This window comes from Lactuca sativa, chromosome 8 (assembly GCF_002870075.4).
Source record: "Lactuca sativa cultivar Salinas chromosome 8, Lsat_Salinas_v11, whole genome shotgun sequence".
Lineage (NCBI taxonomy): Eukaryota > Viridiplantae > Streptophyta > Magnoliopsida > Asterales > Asteraceae > Lactuca > Lactuca sativa.
The window spans coordinates 71,600,141-71,606,266 of record NC_056630.2 but is presented as its reverse complement, the minus strand read 5'-3'; positions in this window follow the sequence as shown (position 1 = coordinate 71,606,266).

Here is a 6,126-nt window from a genome sequence, read left to right as displayed (position 1 = left end):
CGCGTTTCATCCTCTGGGTATAACCCCATGCACCATGCAAACTCAAGCAAGCTATACTCTTTATAATCGCCTCCTAACCGAAATGCGAGAGCCCCATTGTATGTAGGATCACTCGTCCATTCTTCAAAGTTAATCGTGGCAAAGAACTCAACAAATAGTTCATGAAAAACCAGCTCTTGTATCGAGAAAAGATTACGCCACCCATTGCACCCAAAAGTAAACCCATTTTCTATATATTGTTTTTGCAAATACTGTTCCAATTCAGCCACATTCCAAACCCTATGTAACCAAGACTAATCAATAACAGGAGCTAGAGGAAACTCCCGGTTGTATAGCTAACCCAAATGGTTTGAGTAATTGTTCAACATTGCTTGTGGAACATTTTGCGAGAAACGATAAAGCGGGTGGAGAACATCAACATTTTCTTGCTGTTGGTGAATTTCCCTTCTTGGTCCCATAATAACTGTAAAATAAACAAAAAGAAATATCAAAGATTTAGCAGTTAATAGAAAAATCAACAAACTATTTTGCAGTTCTCACGTCGTGAGCACTAGCGCTCACGTCGTTATTATAATGCGACAAAAATTGAAATCGGGAATTATAAATTGAACTAAAACCACATTGGGTTTTTCTTAGGCTGTAAATCTAAGTCTAATAAACACCCATGCAACAAAAAATTCTCTATAAGTAGAACCCATTTCAAAATTTTCATCTCAAGAACAAACCCTAACTCCTAAAAACTTGAAATCAAGGAAATTAAAGATTAAGAAACATAAAAATCGTTCCTTTAATGATGATAATGTAAGGAACTAGTAGAAAATTGAAATTGTTAGCCGAAACGAAGTGGGGAGGGGGGACCAAGATCGGAGTCGTGACGTAATGTGTTTGAAAGTGGGTCAAAAGAAAGTGACTTCTGTTCTTTAAGGGGTACCCTTGTTTTTTTTAACTCTCACATCATGAGGATCTTACTTCTCACGTTGTGAGCTCCAACTCGACTGTATTATCAGGCTTTTATTAATGGGTCACGACGTGGTATCATTGGGCCACGTCGAGGACTTCACTTTAATGGCCAAAAATTCAAAATTTTTTCTTTAAAAATAATTTCACATTTGAGTGGGACCCTGCAATTGATTTAAAAAACAGAAGATGACTAAGACAACTATCTAAAATGAAAAAATAAATAAATAACAGAAAAAAGAAAAGAAAATGCAAACCAAGCTCAGGTTGCCTCCGAAGAAGCGCTTTTTTTATGGAGTTGTGAGCCAGATTCCTTCTCGCCTTATGTTGTAGCGGTTAGGAGTAGAATCTCCTATTGCTCCTTTTTCTCCTTCCATCTCTTTTTGTAGGCTTGAAACCATCTTATGTATGTTTTCTTTGAATATTCTTTCTTTTTTTTTTGTTTATCGCAAGCTCTAAGTTTTATTTTAACTCTTTGGGATTTTTCATCATTCGAGATCTTCACTTGGTTTTCAGCTAGTCCATTGTTGTCCATCTCCATTCTATCAAAACTTACCTTATTTCCTTCTTGATCATCCTCTTCATCACTTGAACTTATCTCTTCACTTTCATAAACCTCTTCATCTTGTATTTTTGGTGTAGTAAAGGCAAATACCTCAAAGATTACCGGGATCAAGGCTCTTGGCTTAGTGGGCTTGAATTCTTCTTTAGGATTTCCTCTATTTAGACATCTTCTTTCATTAATTTCTCAAACTCTTCAAGCTCATTCTCTTCATCCATAAAGAGAACTTTATTTTGAGGTTTAGACTTTCCGAATCCTTCTTCAACTCCGAATGTCATCTCCTATTTTCCCACTCACAAGGTGAGCTTTGATTCACGAACATCTACCAAGGTTCACAAGGTATTAAGTAATGGGCGTCCAAGGATAATAGTAACATCTTCATCCTCTTTCATGTCAATAACAACAAAGTCAATTGGAAAACAAAATTTCCAAATTTTACTAATATATCTTCAATTATGCCTCGAAGATGAGTCACTGAACCATTTGCCATATGAATTTTCATCCTTTTGGTCTTCAATTCTGGAAGGTCAGGCATTTGGTAAAAAGAATATGGCATTAAATTAATGCTTGCTCCCAAATCGAATAACGCGAATGTCCTCGTGTTATTTCCAAATTCACATTGTAAAGTAAAACATCTCAGATCTCCCATTTTCTTTGGTATTCCTTCCATAATCCCCATTGAACATTCCTCATTAAGAACAACGTTGGATGTCTTCTCTAGTTATTGATGAGTGTCGAGGAGATCTTGAAGAGACTTTGCGTATTCGGGAATTTTGGCTAATGCTTCAACAAAAAGGATTATTGATTGGTTTGCTCCTAACATGCTTTATGAACTTCTTATGTTCCTGTTCCAATAGGTGAACTCTAGCTCGAGAAGGAAAAGGTAGCAGAGGTTGATATGCCTTCACAAAAGAGGATTTTTCTGATCAGACTGATCCCACGATGTGAGAGGTTGTTCCTCACATCATGAGAACTAGGCACTAGCACCGTCTTTTTCCTTAATCTTCATTTTCTTTGGCTGTGGATCTAGCTGCTTCAAGGCTCCATCAATGATCACTTTAGGCTCTAAATGAGGGTCTTCTTCAGTGGATATGGCTATGCATGTGGTTGTCGTTTTTGATCGGGAACTTTAGGTGGTAATCTTTCGTTAACTAGTGTAGTTAATTTCCCGAGTTGAGTGTCAATGTTTTTGATGGAAGCTTGATGATTTATCATGGTGACATCAGTTGCATCATGTCATTTTCCAGAAGCCTCCATGAACTTATTAAGAATTGAATCAAAGTCCATCTTCTTGTCGGATGATGGTTGTTATTTTTGGTAGTAGCCCCATCCAATTTGCCTCTATTTTTCTTCTTTTTTGCTTCTTGTATTCTTCGTAAGGCAACCATTATTTCCTTGGATTTTTCTAAACTTCATCAAATTGATCTCCACTAGAATAACAAACTTCAACCTTTCTATTCTCATTTTCATCTAAATCAAAATGCCTTGTTAAGTGTGGCCCATTGCAGTTGTCACAAGCCACACATATTGCGTGTATGGATTGATCCATCTTCATCACTCTCCGATCCATGGAGTCTACTTTTGCCAACACCACAACCAATTCATCGGAAGCACCATTCCCATCCTTGTTTCCTCTTGTCTTGTCTTCTCGAGGGTTGTGGTATTCCCTTGAATGCTTTGACAATTCTTCTATAACTCTTTAATTTCAACGTGATTCTTCTTTGTGAGTGGTCCTTGAGAATTGAGGATTTTCCTAGTTGTTACATTTACCCTATCATAGAAGATCGAGACTTCTTGTTGCACATTAAGATCATTATGGGACAATTTATTAGTAACCCATTATAGCACTCTTATGCTTCATATAATTATTCCCCTATGTTTTGCTCAAAATTTACGATAGCCTTTTTAAGTTTTGAAACCATTGTTGGTGGGAAAAATTGTTGTATGAATTCTTCACGCATTTGTGACCATGTTGTTATTACACTGGATGCGAGTGCCTTTAACCAATCCTTAGCTGCTCCTTTTAAGGTGACCGAAAGCATTCTTAACAACACTGTTTCTTGTGGTACATTCGGGGAATTAAAATAATCGGCGATGTCATTGACTTTGTAGATGTGCTTGTAAGCGTCTTCATGGTCTTTCACATAAAATGGAATATCTTTTAGCGCGGAAAGGATGTGTCCCTTTAGCAAGAAGTTGGCGGTGTTTGTAATTGTAGGATGTATAAGTCTCAGTCCTCTTTCGTGCATCCTTTTCTTGTACTCCTCCATCATGATGGTTGTTAGGTCTACCATTATGTGGTTGTTTGCCTCTTCCTCACATTCGCTTTTTGTCACTAGCTCATATCCAAATTCTTTCTTGTTAGGAGTTTACTCGAAGCTTGTAAATCTATCTAGTTGAGACTTGCTACCTGATTCAACGATCGCCTTGTCTTTCTTTTTGTGGAATGTAGATCTGAGGACTTGTAGTGGTGGTATAATATCAGAAGGTGTACTCCTGCTCATAAGCTACTGCAATAAAACGAGACAAAAACATAAAAACAAACTAAAACTAAAACTAAAACTAAAATTGCAGTTCTCACGTCGTGATAGTGTATACCCACGTCGTGAGTTATGAAATTCAGAAAATTTAATTAATGCAGAAAAATAACTTATTCTGTGTTTAACCCCACAAAAAGGATCGATTAAACTAAAGCAATTAAACTAGTAACTGAAATAGACGTTCTCCGACAACGGCGCCAAAAACGTGATGTGCAATTTGTATACTGCCTAGTTTTAAATTTATAATCCTAACCTACTTAACTAACTAATTGCACTTAGGCAGTGTTGTTGAAACATGGAGTGACCCTCTTAACTTAGTCTACCGAAGCCCACAAGGATCTGCAGTCAAGCTCTCATCAGCAACGTCATCTGAAGTCATCTATCTAACCGCAGTTGTACTTACTTTACTTAGTTTAATCTTATCTATCTTTTTTTGTAATACTCTCAATTGTCCAGTACGCCTTGCATGGCTACTCTTAGAGAATTGTTCAAATGTAATTCTTGAGTCTCTATATATAGGGCTCATTCTTTCACTGTTTATATTGATCTTTCATATCTATCAATCTGAGCTACCTTCATATACATCAATTACATTTCTCTTACGCATCTCATATCTTTCTTACTCTCTAAATCCTCTCGAACATAACTGATAATTACTTCTCTTCTGAGCAAGTAATTCGTAACTTTATCACTAAGCTTGATCTCACTCACTAACTTGGTTTGAATGCATTCCATGTTATGAATCAACTTATGTGTTTAGTTGATATATCATCTGCTTTCATTTATGTTTCCTTACATTTCCGCAACTAACTATCTAACTATCTAACTCGTTAACTTATTATTGTTGAGCTTTTAGATCCTTTGAGATTAACTAATTCCGTAACTATACTTGTTCTAATGTTTGTTCAAGTGTGTCTCAAGTTTTTCTCTCAACAATTGGTATCAGAGCCATAGTGGTTGCTTTTTGAAAAACAAAACTCTGCTTTTCAAAGGGCCTTTTATACACAACTGAAGCTTATTTCTTAAAACAAAAAAAAAAAACAAAAAAACAAGGAAGAATGGCACAAGAACTTTCTCTGAATGTTTCCAACAATGTTGGTGGTTCAAATCGAGCTCCAATATTGGTGGCAAATGAATACCATCACTGGTATCAGAGAATGGAAAGATACTTAAGGAGACTTGGTAGAGATGTGTGGCGATCTGTTGAAGAAGGACCACATGTCCCTGTTCTTATACCTATTCAAACTGATGACACCACAGCCAGACTAGGAGGAGGACAACTAGTCATGAACCGTCCCACCAAAGATGATCTTGATAAAATGGAAAATGATGTTGTTGCTTTTTATTAAATCTCTTGTGGAGTTGCTCCTGACAACTTCGACATTATCATAAACTATAAATCAGCAAAAGAGATCTAGGATGTTCTCAAGAACTTGTATGGAGGCTCAGAACAAGCTCAAGATAAGAAGCTTACAACTGCACTCAATGAATTCAACAACTTCAAAGCTCATACCGGCGAAAGTTTAGAAGACTCTTTGAAAAGGTTCAATCTGATAGTCACTAAGTTATCAATTGCTGGCACCATCCGTAGTAACCATGAAACAAACCTTCAATTTCTCAACAGTTTGGGAAGACATTCGACTACTGCTAAAATGATAGTTCAAGGAGATTGAAAGATTCATTCCCTGTCTCTCTACAAGCTCTATGGGGAACTGCAAGTACAAGAATCCACTGTACTCAAAGACTGTGCTGACTTCAGAGGACCACTTGCTCTTGTAGCACAAGCTCCTCATAATCAATCTTACTCTCCCTCGTATGACACTACACCGCAGTCGTACGAAGCCGACTCAGAGTATGATGATGAAGAAGAATTTTAGAAGGCTATTGCTCTCGTTAGTAAACAGTTCAACCGGCTACCACCTCCCACTTTTCGCAAGAATCAACAATTCAACAAACCTCATTTCAACCGTAACTTCAACGCACAAAACAATCACTGTCATTATCCTAAAAGTTATCACCCACCACCGCAATCTCAAAACACTCAACCAAAGGAGGCACCGCAGTCCA